The sequence below is a fragment of the Lutra lutra genome, chromosome 3 (assembly GCF_902655055.1).
Source record: "Lutra lutra chromosome 3, mLutLut1.2, whole genome shotgun sequence".
Classification (NCBI taxonomy): Eukaryota; Metazoa; Chordata; class Mammalia; order Carnivora; family Mustelidae; genus Lutra; species Lutra lutra.
In genome coordinates this window covers 126,462,522-126,482,710 of record NC_062280.1, presented here as the reverse complement: position 1 = coordinate 126,482,710, position 20,189 = coordinate 126,462,522, and the positions used below count along the sequence as shown (strand labels likewise).

At 39.1% G+C, this 20,189-nt stretch overlaps 1 protein-coding gene across 2 annotated transcripts in view; it reads right to left on the bottom strand.

The window, feature by feature from the left end:
* The window catches only part of MTUS2 (microtubule associated scaffold protein 2), a 589,185-nt gene that overhangs the window by 155,449 nt on the left and 413,547 nt on the right, over window positions 1-20,189 (bottom strand). The window lies entirely within an intron of this gene.

Sequence of the window (20,189 nt, the reverse complement as noted above, 5' to 3'; positions counted from 1 at the left end):
GAGATAATGAGAGCCTTTAACTTAGAAATTTTGCTGGAATTACTAGAAAAGTATTCTTTTTCTGATAGATGCTGAATTGGTAGGATGTAAGCCTGAGCTTCCCTTGACTATCTCTGATTCCGTTTAGGAAGAGCCTTTGTGAGGCACCAGCCAAGAGAGGGGAACGTAGGGACAGGAGACAAAAAACAACAACAACAACAAAAAAAAAAAAAACAAAAAAATTCACGATGTCATTGTTTAAGGATCTGGGTACAGCCGTATCTCACATTAGTAATATCACCTGAAATTTTCAGTTACGTGATCCCAAATCCTTCTGACCTTTTGCATTCATTTTTGGCTAAGCCAGTTTGATTAGGTTTTGGGGACTTGCAACCAGGCAAGGCCTGAGAAGGTCCATTGGAGAAAATAGCTCCTTAACAGATCTGTATATGCTCATTTCTTATGGGCTCATAATTGGTCAAAACTAATTCTTGTGTACCTCAGGCACCTGGAGACTCAAGAGCTATATAAAAGAACGTATGTATACAAAATCCAGAGCCCTGTCGTGCTTTTGGGGAGGAAGGAAGAAGGTGCCAGGAGGGGGAAGAAATGCCAGCCTCATTGGAATCAAAAGATAAGATCACAGTTTTGATTCGAAACCCTGTTACTGATCATATCCACCCCAAACAATGACTGTCCATTCAAATGGTCTTAAAGCATTAATGCCATACATAGAAAGCAGCAAAAGCCTCCCAAAGGTCTAAGTTGACGGCTTCTTCCTGGCAATCCATATACAGTTGCTCAGGGGAAAAAAAAAGAAAAATAGTGTAAAAGCTCAGTTTCTCACGTGGATAAGACCCTCCACAGTGACATGAGTGACTATTGCAGCTGCAGGGAGAAGACCCATTTGGTGTTTTATTCCTGAGCTGGACATCATAAAAATAACTAACACCCCATTCATCATGGGTGCTTAAGGCAGAGACTACTAGCCAGGCTGCCTGGGAGTCATGAGAGTATGAGGAAGGCTGCCCAGCGGAGAATGATGGGCTTGCTCTGAGAATGAGGCTGGCATCTTAGAAACAAAATGTGATGGCAAATGACAGTGGGTCATTCAGAGCACCTTGAAGTGGGGAAAAAAAGAGATTTAAGATAATGATTAGAAGAATGCTATATACGTTTTCATAAAACTCAATAAGCACGTTGAAAAAACTCAAAGGGGATTTTTACAGGCTCTGAACCTCACACACAAGAGACCACATGTGCATGTGAGTCAATCTCAGTATAAGGAAGGAAAGATAGGAAACAAAAAAGGATAAAGAAATATACACAGCAATAGACTTTATCTCCCACCTGTCTGACATTCACACACTATGCACCTGTCAAAGATGACCCACTCCCAGACAAGGAACATGAAAAACCATGGAAGGAAGGTGGAGAGGGGCCAGAAGAAAACTGAAATGCGAATGTGGCAACAATGCAAGTAATTATTATAGAGCCAGTGTAACTGAAAAGAGGTAAATAGGAAAAAAACAAATGATGCAATCATGGAGCAGGGATTCTGATGTCACTTACAAGACAAATGGAATGTGGGAACATTTCAAGGGAAGATTTATAGAGTTTGAATAGAATCAAGCATAAAAACATTAGATAGGAATGTATCACATAATATATTCCCCCACCCCAGCCCCAACATACGCTTACTCATTCATTATTAAGCACCAAATATGCATCAGGCACTGTTCCAGTGAAAGTCAGTGGGATGAGCTGTCTTGGAGGTTATACTTTGGTTGAATGTACATATTTGTGTTTATAAATGCCGGAAACTAGCTTGCAGTTGCTTCCGCCTATATTATCTCACTTTACCCTACTTCTAAACTCTGTTGCTGTTGCTGCTGGTATCATTACTTTGCAAATGAAGAAAGAGAACGTATGGAGGTTGTAACCTATCCCCGTTTACCTGTCCCTGGTTGAGCCAAGCTCTGAACCTGTGACTTCCTGCTGTCATTTTTATCCTACATTTCATTGCAATGGCCCCAGTGAGCCCTGAGACATAATGAATCCTATGGTCTGACTGCCCACCTGTACTCAGAAGCACAATGAAACCAGGTGAGTCTGACCCCATGTGAAAGTCTAAAGGACGGTAGGATAGAGCCCAGGTGAGAATATTCAGAGCGGAGTCAGGGGAGAGGGCAGGAGCACGTAGATGCTGAAAGTCTTCTATTTGGGGCAGAGACTAAGAGACCTAAGTACAGCTCAAGACATTTGCTTTCTAAAGCTGGAGGCCAGTAAATTCCTACCTCCTTTCGACCCCATGACCCAGCCTGGTGTGGGTCTTTTTGCTTCCATAGTACTGGGCACTTGGTAGTTTTAGTCTGCAAACTCTCATCTTCTGGGTTCTGGGAAATTTCTTGAAGTGGTACTCGGGCAATTTCCTCCCCTCTGACTTCTCTGTTTCCCTTTTTATGGAACTCATATTATTAGTACTCCAAATTTATATCTGTCATTCAATCAATCGATAGAATTAAGTACACACACACACACACACACACATACATATATCCATCCTATACATAACTGTCTCTTTTGGGTTATCTCCCATGCACAGGACACTTAGTACACTCAAAATTGAACCTGTTACCTAACAAAATGTGTCAGTCCTGGCTTTTCTCAGTAAATGTGTTTTAGGGTTAAACCAGAAACGCCGCTTTCATCCTCATTTCCTCCCTTTTCCTCACTTCTTCGCATGTAATAAAATGCAAAATCCTGTGAAATATAAGCACATCTCTCTCTTAAATTTAGTCCACTTCTGTTTTCATAGTTACCACAACTTCATTCAGACCGGTGTCACTTCTCTCATGGAATTCTGAAGCAGCCTCCTTCAGCCTCTGGTCTCCAGATAGCTCTGCTCCTCCTTATCCTTCAGATCTCAACCTAGAGGTCTCTAGATGCTGCTGTCATGCTCTGTGGCCACACCTTTATTATACTCTAGACCTTCTACCTGTCTACATTCCCCATTAGACAACACATTACAGGAGAATTGCCCACTCAGTAAACACTCATAAACAAATGAGTTGGTATTATTCCTAACTAATTATGTTCTTCCTCTGGGGGAAATGAAATCAACCTTCAGATCTGACGGATTCCTGACATTTTGAAATCTCTTATTTTCTTCTTCTTATTTCTTCTCCTGTACTTCTCTCTCCCTACCTAGTAAACAGGCATGTCCTAAGTGAGTAATGAGAAATCCCTTTACACACTGTTAGAAACAAAATGAATGAAGCTCTGAATGTGACAGATCTGTGGGAAGGAAACAACCAGCTCTCCTGGGGCATCACGATACCGCATGATCTCTTAGGTCCTGAGGAAATGTGAATAAGTCAGTTGCAGTGGGAAAAATACTTTGTATTTTTGAAACTATACAAACAGAGATTAGGGTTTTTTACTCATTGTGGCACTTTTAGTGAAGTGAGGCTTAATGAAAGCAATGGTCTGGATTATTTGTCTCATTCGACCTAAAGATTTACTTTCACATTAATTTGAAAGCATAATAAAATTGTGCTTTTCAGAGCTAACATTTTCTGCACATAAATAAAAGTCCCTAGCATGGTCTACTTAGAATTAAATAAGTACCCTCACGTTAGTATTCTGCTGTTTTACTCCACAGGCTCCAGCAGCCCTTTCTCATTTTCTGAACTATTTATTCCTTAAAAGATCCTTCACATTCCTTTATTCATTCATTCATCATATATTTATTGGGTGGCCCCGCTGTACTTTATATGGTACTAGCTGCTGTAGATTCCAAGGTGAAAAGACAAAATCCTTCATCTGAAAGTCACCAATTAGTGGGACATGTAAATAAGTAATGACAAGAGAATGTAGCCAGTGCCAGCCTGGAGGCCTGAGTCAAGATTTCTCTCTGGGAGCTCCAAGGAGAAGCTGGATAGGGTTTCCCCAAAGAAGGTTACTCTTGAGCTGAGATGGAAGTATGCAGAAGAATTGCCAAGAAAGAAAAGGTACAGTCAGGACGGGGATCATGTGCAAAGATACAAGAGGGTATGGGCCAGCCCACTCAAGGCCAGTAGGGTGGAGTCTGAGACTGGAAGCTTTAATTCTTGGGTCCAGCCTACCTTGTCTCCGGCCCTGCCAGCATCTCCCACTTCACTAGCAAGATGAATATTCTGTTTCCCTCCAGCATTTCTGAATTTCCCTGAAAATTCAATGCAAGGCTAAAAAATACCATGGTTGAGTTACATACTTAATATGCTACATATGTACTTGTGTCCTTTATTATAAATGTGAAATTATAAATGAGATTGAGGTTGCCAACGAATGGAATGATGACTAACGAAAAAAAAAAAAAAACACAAAGGAAACAGGAAGTTAAACTGTTACCGGCTGCTGCTGCATGGAGTTTAAGTTTTCTGACTAAGGAGACAGATCAAGACTCAGTCATCACAGGTCAATAAATATTTAAATACGTTACTTCCATTTTTATAAAATGTTACATGTGCATTGTAGAAAAATGAGCAAATACACTTTTTTTTCATTTCTGCCATTTCCTCACCTAACAGCAGCCACTATGAACCCACTGAAATGCATTATTTCAGACCACGTTATGTGTGTATATATATTTTTCTTAATATTATAATAGTTTCAAGCACTTTCTACTGTGAGACATACTACTTAGAACTTAGTCATACTGTTTAACAAGTAATTGAAAACAACCACTCATGAAGTCGTCACACAGGTCAAGAACTGGAACATTCAGACATTACTGGCATCCAAAGCTCATCGCGTCTCAAGCTTCTTCCTTCTCACTTGAAGAAGCCACTGTCATGCTGGTTTTGGTCATGATTCCTTGCTCTTCTTCATAGTTTTGCTACTCCACATGCCTTCTTAAGCAATATCCTAAGTCTGCTAAGTCTTAAACTTTTTATCAGTGAGACCATACTGTAAATATTTTGCTGTCTTGCAATTTGTACTGAACGTTGACCATTGTAACATTCATGCAGCCCTAGTCCATGGTCACTGCAAAACAGTGATCTGTGGTGTGCATATATCACAGGGTAGCTGTTTGTTCTGATGGAAATTTGAGTTATAAGCAGTGCTCCTTTGAACATACTTGCATGTGTCTCCTGATATGTGTGTGTGTGCGTGCGCGTGTGTGTGCACGCATCCCTCATAGACGTACACACAGAATTCTTAAGTCAGGTACAAACATTGTAGGGCAATGCTACAGTTTCCCAAAGTGGCTACGTCCATTTCCCTGTTTCCTGGCTAGACTGAAGAGGAGCTTGTCATGTACTACATCTTCACCAACCCTAGGGAAGGTCAGATTTTAAAAGGTTGCTGTTCTGATGTGTGTACATCCCACTGTGATTTGAACTGCATCCTCCTGGTTACCGATGCAGTTCAACACCCTTTTCAGATATGTACGGGACATTTGCTTTTTTTCTTTTGTGGAATATTGGTCAAGTCCTTTGTTCCTTTTTTGCCTGCTTTGTTTTGCACTAACCTGTACGAGTTCCAATATAATTTTGTAACCTTTTAAAAAGAACTTAATACATTAAGATCATCTTTCATGAGAATATTCATCTACAATATTTTTCAAATGGAAACTATTACTAATTTTGTAGCTTAACTCAAAATTGAGAGATAGACATTCTAAAACCAGGAAATGTGGTTAAAAATACCAATTATTTTAGGGGCACCTGGGTGGCTCAGTAGGTTAAGCCTCTGCCTTCGGCTTGGGTCATGATCTCAGGATACTGGGATTGAGCCCTGCATCGGGCGCTCTGCTCAGTGGAGAGCCTGCTTCCCCCTCCCTCTCTCTGCCTGCCTCTCTGCCTGTTTGTGATCTCTCTCTCTCTGTCAAATAAATTAAAAAATCTTAAAACAAATTATTTTGAAGTTGGAAAAAAAGAAAAAGAAGTTGGAGTTGGAAGTAGGAAGAAGACATAATCGGGAAGAGGTTGTATTTTACATTAGCATATCTGTTTAGGGCCCTGATGCTCAGCTCTATTGTTTGCTTAGTTATGTGACCTCAGGCAAGTTTCTTAAACTCTCTGAGCTTTGTTTCCTCAGGTGTAAAATGGGAAATAATAATCGTAGCCTCCAACACTAGGGAAGAATACAATGGTATAGTGCCTTAAAAGTGTTTACCATAATGCCAGGCACTTTTAAGCATGCCAAAAAACAGTACTTACTAACAGTACTAACAAGTTAATACTTAATTATTATAGTATTTGTCTAGAATCTATAGATTATAAGCACTGTACTGGTGTATGAAATCATTAGTGAATGAGGTTGCTGTTATTCCCTTTTCTCCAGTGAGATATCCAAGGTCAGAAGGGTTCAATAATTAAGTCAAGGTCACATAGCTATTAGAAGTGTGACCACAACCGGAATCTGCATCTAACTTCAAAACTTATTCCCTAGTTCCTCTGCTGTCCAAATTCTACATGATAGAAATTTACTGTAGTTTATTAATAAAGTTGTTCCATTCACTGGAAAAATTACATGGAGAAAGAAATGTCTAAGGTGGCTTTCATTTTTTTAAAACCTAAAGAGGTATAGCCAGTTAAAAAAAAAAAAGATCAAATTTTAAAATTTCAAATAAAGGTCCTCGAATTCCACCCCCACCCCGACCCCAGGTCATGTGCAAAAACGTGCTGCGTGCTGGCAGCCAGAGCAGGCTGGTCCTCTGGTGGATGGTGTTGGTCACAGCTGCCATGTGAAGGGGGCCCACTCACTGTCAGAATTACCCAGAGCCAGGGCTACAAAATGGGCACCAGGTGCAAGTGAGAGCTTTGCAGTCTGCTGTCCAGGCTTGAATTCAACCTTGACCTCTGGTTTTGTTGCTTTGGGCAAATTACTTGATTTCTCTATTCCAGCTTCCTAATCTAGAAAATAGGATTAAGAAGAGTACCTATGTATCATAGGTTATCTATGAGAAATGAGATGATGGGTATGGCTAAGTATACAGTAAGTACTCAACAAGTGCTGACGGTTATTATAATGGTTGCTCATCACTGAGCCTCACCTCGGTTTGACCTGTATGATATTGAACCCGTTGTCCCAGCTCAGATCCACAGCATGACTTTGTGATGTTGGTTTAAGTTGCACATATTGAATAATCAGGCATTCTACTCTATCCTTTCCCCAGCTCTCTCCTGCCAGGTAGACTGCTCAAGAGGCAGAGTTTCTTCTGGGCCCGAGGACTCTGTATTTCAGAGTCCTATCTCCGGTGGCCATTACTGGCTTCTCACCTACAATATGGGGCCCAGGTAACCTCAGGAAAGCCATAAATAAATGAGATGACACATGGTTACCATCAAATTACTTTTCTTTATCTGACACAAGCATAGTTCTAACCACATTTAGGCTTCTTGGGGTCTCATCTTTCCTCTGAGCCCTTATATAACAAATACGGCTTCCTTCTACTTGATCTTCTTGTGATATTATATATTCTAAAGTCCTACATCTTAATCAATGTCATATTTAACCAACCAATCTTCCAACAGATAAATGAATGTAGGATGTTAGAAAAAGAAGAGGCTTTGGAGGAAGACATCAACTAAAATCTTGAGTTGGCTACATAGTAACTCTGACACTGGGAGTCACCTTTCATCATTTTTAAGAAATGAGGAAAGAGATACTCCACAGTACTGCTCCTGTGTTTAGGAAGAGCATGAGTTTAAGGCAATTAGGGCAGAGTCTAGTACTTAATACTAGGCAATAAATTGTAGAGATCATGTTCATGATGATGGTGGTGGTCATCAAGATGGTCAAGACTTAGGCTAGTGGAGGACTCATCATAGCTAAGCAATCAATACATGGTCATCTTGAATGAGAATCAGATGTCTGGAAAGTGATTGGGAGAAGCAGGGCAAGGAGAAAGGCATCATAGAGAGAACAGTTTGAATGAGGAAAAGCACAGAGACATAAAGAGCTTTGGCTTATTCAGGGAACCAGCAGTGTAATGTGGTGTCATGGAAAAAAGAAGGCTAAAGTGTTAGGCAGGCACACTCAGGAAGGGCCTGTGCCAGGCCCAGTGACACCATACCCCACAGGGTTAATGAGTTTAAAACGGTCACTAGTAAGACCTCCATGGACCTCCCCTTCTTCTTCAGAGGAACATTAACCCTATCTTTTAAAGGAATGGGAATGAATGGGAAGAACTCTGGCTGGCCTAGACCCGTGGCCTCAACCACTGGTGGCCAGATGGACCACAGGGTGTCTGACAGTTACCTCTGCCTCATTATAATATTAAAATCTCCACCCAAGAAAGAGTATAAACCTCATTAACATAACATGATGCACGTATAGATGTGTTTCCTAAGTATGCATGTACCACCTTATGGCTACCTCTACATGCAAGGACAAGACTCCCCTTTCTAAATATTTATCCTAACCATAAACAAAAGAAACCCACTCACCCCACTTGGGGAGTCATGGCTTTGTAAGTTATTCCCTTCAACCTCATTTGCTACAAGTAAAATTTACTTTGTGGCCCAACTCCACCTGGGGTAGTCTCTACCTATAGCTCACCGAGGAGCAAAGTCAAGTTCGTTGGGTTACACACAGAGTCTGGATCTGTGCCTAGAAGTAGGGGGGACCCACTCAAAGGTCCTAAGCAGGGGAGAAACAAGATAGAATCTGTGTTTAGAAAGGTGAAAGGCTGCTGGTAGCAGTTCGGGAGAGTGACAGGGAGGGATTTAGATGCCTATGGGCTAGGCTGGTTGGGTGATTATTGATTAGTAAAGTGTGGGGCCCAAAGCAGTTTAAATACAAATATGCTGATTAATGGATTAAAAATAAAACATCTGAACACTTTCTAATGTCCGAGAAGTATGCCATTCTTCTTCAGTTATATTAGAAAATGGATGACTGGCATTTGTCTCTTTCTTATATTTGCATTTTTTTCTACTCCCCATGAAGATCATAATTAGTATGAGGCAGTTCACCAATGTAAGCTAGCCAGTAGAGTACACAAATCTAGAGAGAAATGGAAAGTCTTAAACACTGACATGTAATTAAAAGTTCCACGTTCGGGGCGCCTGGGTGGCTGAGTGGGTTGAGCCGTTACCTTCGGCTCAGGTCATGATCCCTGAGTCCTGGGATCGAGCCCTGCATCGGGCTCTCTGCTCAGCAGGGAGCCTGCTTCCTCCTGTCTCTCTGCCTGCCTCTCTGCCTGCTTGGGATCTCTCTCTGTCAAATAAATAAAATCTTTTTTTAAAAATAAATAAATAAATAAAAAATAAAAGTTCCACGTTCATTGTGCTAAGAGATCGCACGACATTATGGTAGTGATTTGCATAACAACGCATTTAAAGCACAGAAGGCAGAGTTGTGAAACACATAAATGTCAGAAATCACAATGGAAAACGCAGCTCTCAGAAAGACCATTTGCATTCATTACTGCTGGGCCAGCTCCAGCAGCTCTTCGAGGCTGACAAGCAGAGTGGCCAAAATACCAGGTGCGTAACCTTTTAGATACGTGCATATACTCTTAAACGAAAGTTGGGGTTTTGTGCCCTACTTTTGAGCATCCACCACAAAACAAAAGGTTTCACACCAGCCTGCAGGGTGGCTTAATAGCGAGATGAGTTGTGGCATTTTATAAAGTCTCCTCTGGGACCATAGGTTGTCCCCTAATGCTTCCTAAATCGCCTATAATAGTCTTCTTGTCTTCATGAAGGAATTTGAAAGACAGCCAAGGAAGACAAATATTTCTTTCCCCTTATGGGATCATTCTATGGCATTTAATCAATTATAATTAGTAAACAACACTCTAGCCCACTAAACTGTCAATAGTGGATGAGGTCATCAAGAGTTCTAAATCCAAGTACCCTAACAACAACAACAACAAAAATGAAACCATCCCAAGGAACCGCTTAAGGGACAATTTTTGCGTAATGATTAAAACCAAGGTGGCCTCAGCAATAAAATCAAAGATGTTGAAGCAGTTGCAAATTTGCTGTGTCATTGCTTTTCAATTTCAGTTCTAATTGTTAGCAGCCCTAGTCCACGATTTTGAGGGGAGCGCACCTCAGGAACCCTAACACTGACAAAGATGAAATTGCTATGTTTCACCTGCATGGAATGCTATTCCCCACCACTGCTGTCTGCCACCTTCTACTGATCCTTTAGGTCTGTGTCTGTGTGTTTTCAGCACACTACGCTATCTATATAATATGCGTTCATTGTACACTCATTCCCCTTTCACGGCATAAGTATAATTAAATAATTTAGCATGGAAGTACACACTCTATGTTTTTCTCTTATACCCTCAGATCCCCAGGGACAAAGACTGCCTGTCTCATTTATCATGATTTCCCCAAGAATCCAGTACAGCACTCAACTCCAAGAAAGGGCTCAGTAAATATTTGTTGAGAGAACAGATGCTCACCAACCAAATTCCACCTGTCCTCACCCCCCAGATGACTGTGAGTTGACGCCAGTGTCAGAACTTGTGATTAACAGCACTTCTTGGCCTGCTGTGAGGGGCTAGGAACCTCCCCACTGCCGGCCAGGAAGAGCAGCAAACAGTTCTTCTAGGACACCCAGCAATGATGAAGCAGACAGTTCCTCTTTCCAGACATTCCATGCGTCAACCCCAAGGTATTTTTCTGTCTCTGTGACCTCATGCAAAGGAATGGTCTCAAATTTATTGTTTTTATTTTTCTCCATTAAAGATTCTTTCTAAACACTTCTCCTCTGCTCTACACTCCTCTATCCCCAACCTACTGCAGCTCCCCTGTTGGCTTCACAATGACAAATATGTTGAAGCTGTGTTTGCAATGGAGACTCAGCCTCAGGGAGAACACAGTCAACACAATACAATAACATGGTCTATACTGAAGAGCCCAACACAGCTTAATTGCTTTGAACTTGCCTCCTTCAGGGGCCACTCCTGGGAGGTTTCCAAACACTCCTGAGTCAACATGAGCTTCCATATTGTGAGGTGCCATGACTTGTTCACTCTCAGAAAAATAACATGTTCGTGGAGCTACTTCTTTTAAAAGAGCATATATCACAGGCTACAGTAAGAACAATCCTCAAATCTTCTAGAACTAAGATTCCAGTAGCAGCTGCAGTGATCCTTTCACCTGCCCTGTTTTTTTCCTGTTATTTCAGCAAGCTCTTCCTCAACCTCTTCATTTAAGATGTGCTCAGAAAAGAGAAGTAATATTTGGCCAAACTGGAGGGATGGTGGGAGCATCTGGGTGAGTAGCTCTCTCTGACCCACATGCATGTCGAAGGTTCAGTAAACACACACTATAAGAACGTAGACAAAATACTTAGATTTTTAAATGATAGTCTCCCTGGAAATACTTAAACTTGTGGAATTTAATTCAGAAATAACAATCTGCCTTTAAAATCATAAAATGGAATTTTCATAATACAAGTGGAGTTTCTGTAGCTTGCAGAGTAACAGCCTCAGTATTCCCAGACATTTTTTTCCCTCAGACAACAAGCTACCAACTGCTCCTTTTCTATATAACAACAGGAAATCCTTCCATACCTTAGGCTGAATAAAGTAATTTTATTTTCTATAATATATCATGTCAACAACAGAATCAGAATGCATATTGACCAAGAAGTAATCGATCTTCAGATCAATATTTTCAACTGAAAGTATTTTCCTCTTTGCTACAACAATTACAAACCAGTTTGAAGAGTCAATGAGTGAAGTTATTGATGTAAAATTATAGGGATCAAGGCACTGTTGAGATTTTGTATTTGAAATGAACCACAGAAAAACTTTTCATGAGAATTTTGAGAAAAAAGGACTATTGAAAAACCAAGGCTACATTTCTAAAACTCTCAGGAACCTAACTTTTGCACACTCATTGACAAGATATTCATTTTTTTTTAAATCATGAACATTCAATCTACAACTTGCTTTTGTCATTGCACTGATGTCTATGAAGTAATGATCATGATTAACTTAACAGGAAGACAATATTATGGGAGTGGGTCATATTTTACAGCTCCAACCATATTTAGTACAGCGCACTAGCTCACAGCCTATGTCTGAAAACCCAGGGAAGGAAGGGCAAGGGTAGACCATAGAATTATTGTAGCAGGGTTGCCTAGGTGGCTCAGTTGTTAAGTGTCTGCCTTCAGTTCAGGTCATGATCCCAGGGTCCTCAGGTCGAGCCCTGTATTGGGTTCCCTGCTTGACAGAAGCCCGCTTCTCCCTCTCCCAATCCCCCTGCTTGTGTTCCCTCTCTCGCTATCTCTCTCTCTCTGTCAAATAAGTAAAATCTTAAAAAAAAAAACAACACAGAATTATTGTAGCAGGTCTGAGAAACTCTATGGGAGGTCACTAGCATTGTCCTACAAAGAAGAACTCAAGTCTCTAAGACGTAATTTTCAATGGTAGTTATTTCAATAAAATGTAATTAACTGGAGTAAGACTATTTAAGGAGCATGGCACAGAGGTTAAGTATTCAGGTTTCAAAGTCAGACAGATCTAGCCTGATTCCCACTCTACTATACAGAAGTTATATGACCATGGGTGGGAAGTGGTTATTTACTATTTCAAACCTCAGTTCTAGAATTAAGTGAGGCAGAGTATATCAACCCCTAACTATCCTGCATGGTACATAGAGGATGCTTGATAAATAGATCTTTAAAAAGGAACAAAAGAACAGAAAAAAAAAAAAAAAGGACTTAAAAAACAATTTTGTTACTTATATGCTTGGTATCTGAAACATTCTGCATCCTTCCAATCAGCAACAGAATACTGCACTTAAAACAAATTAATGTCAACTTCTTTGCCATCATAAATTAAACCGAGACAACTCTCCCTTGGAAGAACCAGACTATGCATATGCTAGCCATTTCCTTCTATGGCTTCTCCAAACTCTTGCTTATTGAGGAAGAGTCCATAAAGGCACTCCTAGATCATATTATTTTAGTTTCAATTAAAAAAATCTCTTTAAAAAAATCTCTTCAAACAATTCCTATTTAATATTGTATCATTGATTTAGTTGACTTATGGCTATAAGAAATAGCTACTAGTCAAAATATGTCATGTGTAAAGCCATATTCCAGTGCGACTCAGTATTCCCACTTTTAGGAACCTATCGTAAGAACACACATGCATGGGAATGGATTCATGTAGCGGGCTTGGACTGCTCAAACACTGCCCATTCTCAGGAAGGGCCTGTTTTAATAGACTGGCCCTTGGCCAGCTCCTGCAAACGGAGCCTTTGGAATGTTCTGACTGATAAAGTGTTCTCTAAGCCTTCATGAAGCCTTGAGTCACACTCTGACCAGTTTGCCTAGATGGTTTGCACATTCAGCAGGTGGTACATCTCTGTGACTGACCCATAATAAAATCCCTGTACAATCAGGCTCAGGTGCTATGCTATTACACATCACTGTGGGAGCAATTAAACACATCCGTGATATTCCACTGAAGGGATTCTTGGAAGCTTGTGTCTGGTTTCTTCTGAACTTTGCCCCATGAATTTTTTCCCTTTGCTTTTTCTTCTCTCCTCTCCCCTGCCCTCCCGTCCCCTCTTTTCTTTTCTTTTCTTTTCTTTCCTTTTCTTTTCTCTTCCTTTCTTTTCTTTTCCTTTCTTTCTTTCCTTTTCTTTCCTTCCTTCCTTCCTTCTTTCTTTCTCCTCTGGATCCTTTCACTGCTATAAATTGTAACAAGAAATAAAGCAACCTCTGGGTCCAGTGAGTACTTCTAGGAAATCATCAAGCCCTCAGGGGTCCTGACAAACCCAACAAAATGTGTTTTTTGCAAAATAAGTTTATTGCAATTAATTGTTTCATGATATTGAAACACTGAACACAATTTAAATGAACAGGAGATAAACAGTTCTACAAATTAGGGTAAATCAATATAAAGTTTTTGTAATATCACTAAAAGCAGCATTTTCATATATTTATCATGACATTGCAAAATGCTTGGGATATAAAGTTACCTGAAAAAAAGCAAGATCCAGAATGATATATAAAGCTTCAATCTAAGTATGAAAAATTTCCCTACCTGTACAGAAAAAGACTGGAAAGAACTATGCTCATATATATTAGAGGCTATTCATGGACAATGAAGTTAAGAAATATTTTATTGCTTCCTTTTTTCTATATTCTTTATGGTTTCTCCTCAGAGCAAATTATTATCCTATTTTTTTACTGAGTTATTTTTATATATTTCAGTGCCAAATGAAACACCTGTATGGAAAAGTTCTAACAATAGCGAAAGAAGATTAAAACTGAAAAATGAAAATTTTCTTCTTATTACAACTTCTCCTTTGTTGGATACCACTCTGCTAATAGCTGTTAATGACTTAAATGATACTTTCTACACTTTTTCTATAAATACGCAAAAAAAGCATAGATGAAAAAGATCTATTTTTAGTTTGGGTTTGGCAAAAAAGGGATTTTCTGCAGCTTTTTTTCCTTTAACAACATACTATGGACATCTTTCCATATAGAACTGTCTCATTCTGTTGAAAGATTACATAACAATCTAGTGAATTTATGTATCATAGCTTATTTAAATATTTTGATACTGACAAATATTTATATTGTTTCAAATTTTTTAGTATTATAATCAATGTTGCAAAAAAAGTGCCTGTACTTACATCATTGCTGCCTAAGCAAGAATTTTCATGTGAGAGATTCCCAGAAGTATAAACATTGGGTTACACATTATATACACTTAAATCTTCATGGATGACAAACTGCCCTCTAAAAGTTTATACAAATTTATATTCCTATTAATGCTACTATAGTGTTCATTTGCCATATTTTTACTAATGCTGGTTATAATAAACCTTTTTAATTTTTTCTAATCCAAATGAAAATGATGGTATGTCACTAAAAAAAAACCACTAAATGTATTTAGTTACTAATGTTTTTGAACATTTTCATATGTTAATGGCTACTATTTTGTACTTCTACTGTGTGAACTGCCCATTCATATCTTCTACCTATTTTTTCCAATTGAGTACTATTTTTCCTATTTGTTTTCATGTAACACTTTCTTGCAACATTTTCATTCAGTTTATCTTCTTAATTCCACGATGCCTTTCATTGTAGAAATAATTATTGAAATAATTATACAAACATAATTAAGTTTTTACATAGTTAAATCTATCAGTTTTTAAACATTTCTAGGTTTCTTTTTTTTTTTTTTTAAGATTTTACTTATTTGTCAGAGAGAGTGTAGTGAGCACAAGTACGGGGAGCAGTGGGTAGAGGGAGAAGCAGCCTCCCCTCTGAGCAAGGAGCTCAATGAGGGACTTGATTCTAGGACCCTGGGATCATGACCCGAGCCGAAGGCTGACGCTTTACCAAATGAGCCACACAGGCCTCCCTCCAGGTTTCATATCATGTTTAGAAACGCTTTCCCTATTCCAAAATTTTAAAACTACCTTTTAATTATTTTATTGTCAGAATAGCTATATTTAAGACAAAGTTGTCACTATGTTGTTCAACATACACATTTTTTAATTCACAGAAGTAACTCTTAAAATCTTAAAAATTTGGACTAAGAAATAAGCTTCTCTCTTCTGAAGAAGTGACATGATCCCCCCACCCTGTTTTTGGTTTTGTTTTTGTTTTCATCCCAGATTGTTTCTTCTTTTGCTCTTGTAGTCAGGAAACTCTGGGCCTAGTTTTATCAGGATTTTCTTTTTTTATTAATTGGAGTTTTATCCTTGAATCTGTGTTATTCTGTGCCCTTTACTGAATGCTACATTGGATCTTTTCTGAGGTTAGAAAGCAGTTAAATTATAAATAAATTAGAAAATGATTAAAGAAATAAGAAAGGGAAAGTGATTACATGAATAAATAATAAAAATCTATTATATTTAATTTAAACTTTTTCAGGTCATTGTTCTTAATCCACTTTACTATGAATTCTTGGTCTGCTAGAATTAACTGGAATCCTACTGATAAGATTATGATCTCTTGCTATCACTCTATTTATTAGTTCATAATTGTTTACCTTATTGTGAGCTTTTTAAAAACTAGAACCATTTTAATTATCCCTGAATCCAAGTCACCCTATGGCTTAAAATAAGCACTCTGATGTTTCTTGAATGAAAGAACCAGAAAAAAAGTCACTCACACAAAAAAAGCTCACATCAGAAGTCTAGTTTAAAGACTACAGCCGAAGTACTCTCTGGGTTTGTTCTATTGTGGGTACGTGTTGTATCTACAATTGTGGATGACAGTAATTGAGCAGATGCCCTAAAGATACAAGAGTTCTGCCATCTTTAGCTGGTAATCACCAAGGGAAAGAAGCAAAACACTGTAGGTTAGAAATGTTCCCAATAACATGGGTTAAAACAAGGGTTGGCATTATCTAAGTAATTAAAAAACCCAAACCCCTTGCAGTCCCAAGAAATCCAATTATTTGGGATTTAATTGTAATCTGTATGCCCACCTTCTGCTTTTTAAGTAGCAGATGACACAAGGCAATGTGAAAGCTGATTTTGTTTCCAAAACTAGATTTTATTTAACTTAGACATCCAAACCAATGGAATAAAGGCAAAGCTAAAATTCAGTGATAAAATTTTTCTTTTACCAATTTATTGTTTCATATCCTGAGTCTTGGTTTGCTTATCTGTCACTTGTAAAATAATACTTTTCTCCCTACCTCTCAGAGTTTTAAGGACAAAATTAGATTTACTACATTAAAGTGTATTTATAAAGTAATGCAAAGTAGAAGAGAATTCCTGTTATCAAGATCACATGGCTTTCAAAAATCTCTCATGTGGTTGAAATATTTAAAAAACTAATGAAATTTTATGGGCCTCAATACTGTCGCTTCCTTTCTTTCTCTCCTTCACACCTGACGCATGATTTCCATTTAACTGACTTCAACTAAAACAACCACTCTTTCAACACATTTTGTTATATTATTACATAATACCTTCAGTATATACTAGAGATGCTAGTCTAGTCAGTTTCATGTATTCTATTGATCAGCTTCAACAATGTGTAATATACAGTGTTGTTTCATGTTCTGTAAACACACTCACTCCACCTGCCATCTTCCTGAGTTACTTCGAAGTAAATCTCAGAGAGCCTATCATTTCATGTGTGAATGTTTAAAATACGACTTTTTAAAAACATAACCACAATTACCACATCATCCTTAAAATACTAGCAGTAGATTTACATTTCCTCAGTTATCTTCAAACAAAGTTTTCAGGCATATTTATTTGAACTGAGAAGCAAAATAAGATCCATATTTTGCAGTCCCCCTCCGTCTCTTTTTACCCCCCAAATTGTTTCTCGCTTCTTGTTTTTTACAATTTTTGTTGTTGTGTAAATCAGTTGTTTTGTCCTATCCCATTTCCCACCATCAGGGTCTGCTAATTCTATTTCCATGGTGCTATTTAATATGCTTCTCTGCCCTCGTGTTTCCAGTGTTTCCAGTTCTAAACTAGTATTTAGATCTAGAAGCTAGTTCAGATACATTTTGCCCCCAAAACTAATTCACAATGTATAGATTTTCATCAGTACAGTTTATAACACCCAATTGTATCTTTCAATTGTATCTTTTATTACCTTCATCCCTGATTCACTAGCAGCTGTGAAAAGATATGCTATCCTATCTTGTTAACCAGAATACTTTTATAAGAGAAACTTCCCTTTATTAACTATTTGGTTGTCTTGACGTACAGATTGAACAGAAGCTGAAATGTTCTATTATTTTCCTTATCTACCAGCTTTCTAAAATAACAGGTGGTTTCCAAGCATTCTCCAAAGTGATGAGTTTCTGCCTATCTTTTGTATCATTATGCCCTTGTGGATATACATATATCTTGATGAATATTAATCTGCTGCAGCTGTTATCTTATTGCTACTCAAACTTTTTTTTTTTTTAAACCAGTAAGAGCTTATTCAGTTTGACACTTGAGTCCTTTTGATTTCTTCTTGGCTTTCTGGAAAGGAAAGATGTTCTACAGGTCCCTGCAGAAGCAGGCATTTCTTCAAGGACCCGTGTCTCCCTCTACTGGGAAATGTATTTAGAGATCACAGTCTGGGCACTGTTTGTGCCCTTTATTCTTCCTAGTCTATTTTTGGAAAAGATTCCTAGAGGTGGGACTGCTAAGTCAAAGAACAAAAATGCTCATGCGATTTTATTAGATAATGACAAATTCCCTGCATAAGACGCGTCTTATGTTGTATCCCACCCGTAACGTATGAGGGTGCCTCTTTTCCTGCAGCTTCCCAACAGCAGATGTTTTCAATCTTCTGGAATTTTGCCAATCTACTAGGTGACATGTTACAGTCCATTGTAGATTTACTTTATATTGTTCTTATTATGAGTGAGGTAGATTACCTTTTCTTTCTATTTTTTTTTTAAGTTTTATTTATTTGAGAGGAGAGAGAAAGAGCACAAGCAGGGGAAGGAGCAGGAGGCGTGGGAGAAGCAGACTTCCCGCTGAGCAGGGAGCCCGACGTGGGGCTCGATCCCAGGACTCTGAGATCATGACGAGAGTGGAAGGCAGAGGCTTAGCTGAGTGAGCCACCCAGGTGTCCCTACATTATCTTTTCATGTGGCTTTTTCTAAGAACAACTGCCCAAATTCCTAGCCTATTTATCTACAACGGTGGTTCACAAAATATGACCCCTAGATCAGTAGGAGTAGCATCACCTGGGAATTCATTAGAAATGCAAATTCTCAGACTCCATCCCAGGTCTACTGAATGGGAAAATGTGTACCACTAGAAGGTGACTTTGAGGGCCTATCATTACTTGATGATAAAAGCAAGGTAGAGAAAAGTATGTACAATAGACTACCTTTTTCCTAAACAATAGGGACATTATATATATAATATTAATAATTATTATTAATTACTGAATAAGATACTCTAGGGATAAGGCCCATTAATCCATGGTCTAACAAGCCTGACAGATTATTCTAATACACGAAAATTGGAGAAACTTGCCTATAGGGTTGATTCCACGTCTGTATTTTAACTTCCCTTAAATTTGCCTAATTATTTTCTATTGAAACTAAGGTCAAACTGTTAGTACACTGGAACTGAAAGACTCAAACACCATGTGGCATTCATACATGCGTTGGTTGGAATATTCAACCCTTAACGAGTAGATGTTAAGGATCACTATAGATCACTGTGGCAGGCAGCGGGGATACCAGGCTAAAACAACACAGACATGGTCCCTGGCCCCCAGAAGTTTCCTTCCTCCAAGAGAGAACAAAATAAGTAATTTAAGTCTTACCAAAGAGGGTTCCAAGGTGCTACTGCATCCTAGAGCAAGGGGCTCCAGCTAGTCTCGCGGTCAGGTAAATGCAAATTAAATGAACATTGAGGTAGTATTCTATTCCCATCAGATGGACAAAGGGATCACACTTATTCCTTACAGGGATATGGGTGGACATGTAAACCACTACAACAACTCTGAGAAAGAATCTAGTGATACCTATCAATGCATCAAACACAGCCATCCATTCCCAGGAATCAGTCCCGCAGAGAGGACGCCTCTCTTTCAAGGCCATTTGCTACAGCATTGTTCATAGGGGCAAAGCTAGTTACAGAGTGAATGTCCACAGTGGGGAATGGTTGAAACATCATGTTATATACACACCAGGCAGCCACTGAAAAGAATGAGCCACGCCATGATTTGAAGGTGTTTCTATGATGTACTCTTTGAATAAGGAAAGCAACATGTAGAAAAGTGGGGATAATAAATCCTCAGTTTTAGAAACTCCCATAAGTCTATATGTGTATGCTGTACATGATTATTTGAGGATAGAAGAAAAATATGGAAGACTAGATACCCATATGGATAAGCCTTCTACAGTGGATTAAGGCTCAACATACGTCTTCCCTCTTCTTTGTGTACTTTCCTATCGTGCAAGAAGGTGGATGGCTCAGAATTGCAAGCTCGGGCACCCCACAGACAAACAGACATACTTGGGTGAGATGGGGTCCACGTGTAGGCTGCCTCGACAAGCACCTTCACTTGTTACACCTTTGCACAAGCTGACGGCCCTGCTTCAGGTCACTGGCTTCATGGGTGTGGACGGGCAGGGCATCCCTTCTGCTGGCCTGGATCCAGCAGAAACAGCTTGGTTCTGGAGTTGTTCTCGGGTAGCCGCTGCTCCTTGGATCCCAGTTTTGGTGGCATGAGCCTGGAGCCAGAGGTGTGGAACAGAACTCCCAGATCCCTGGCCTGCAGCTTGTGTGGGGTTCCAT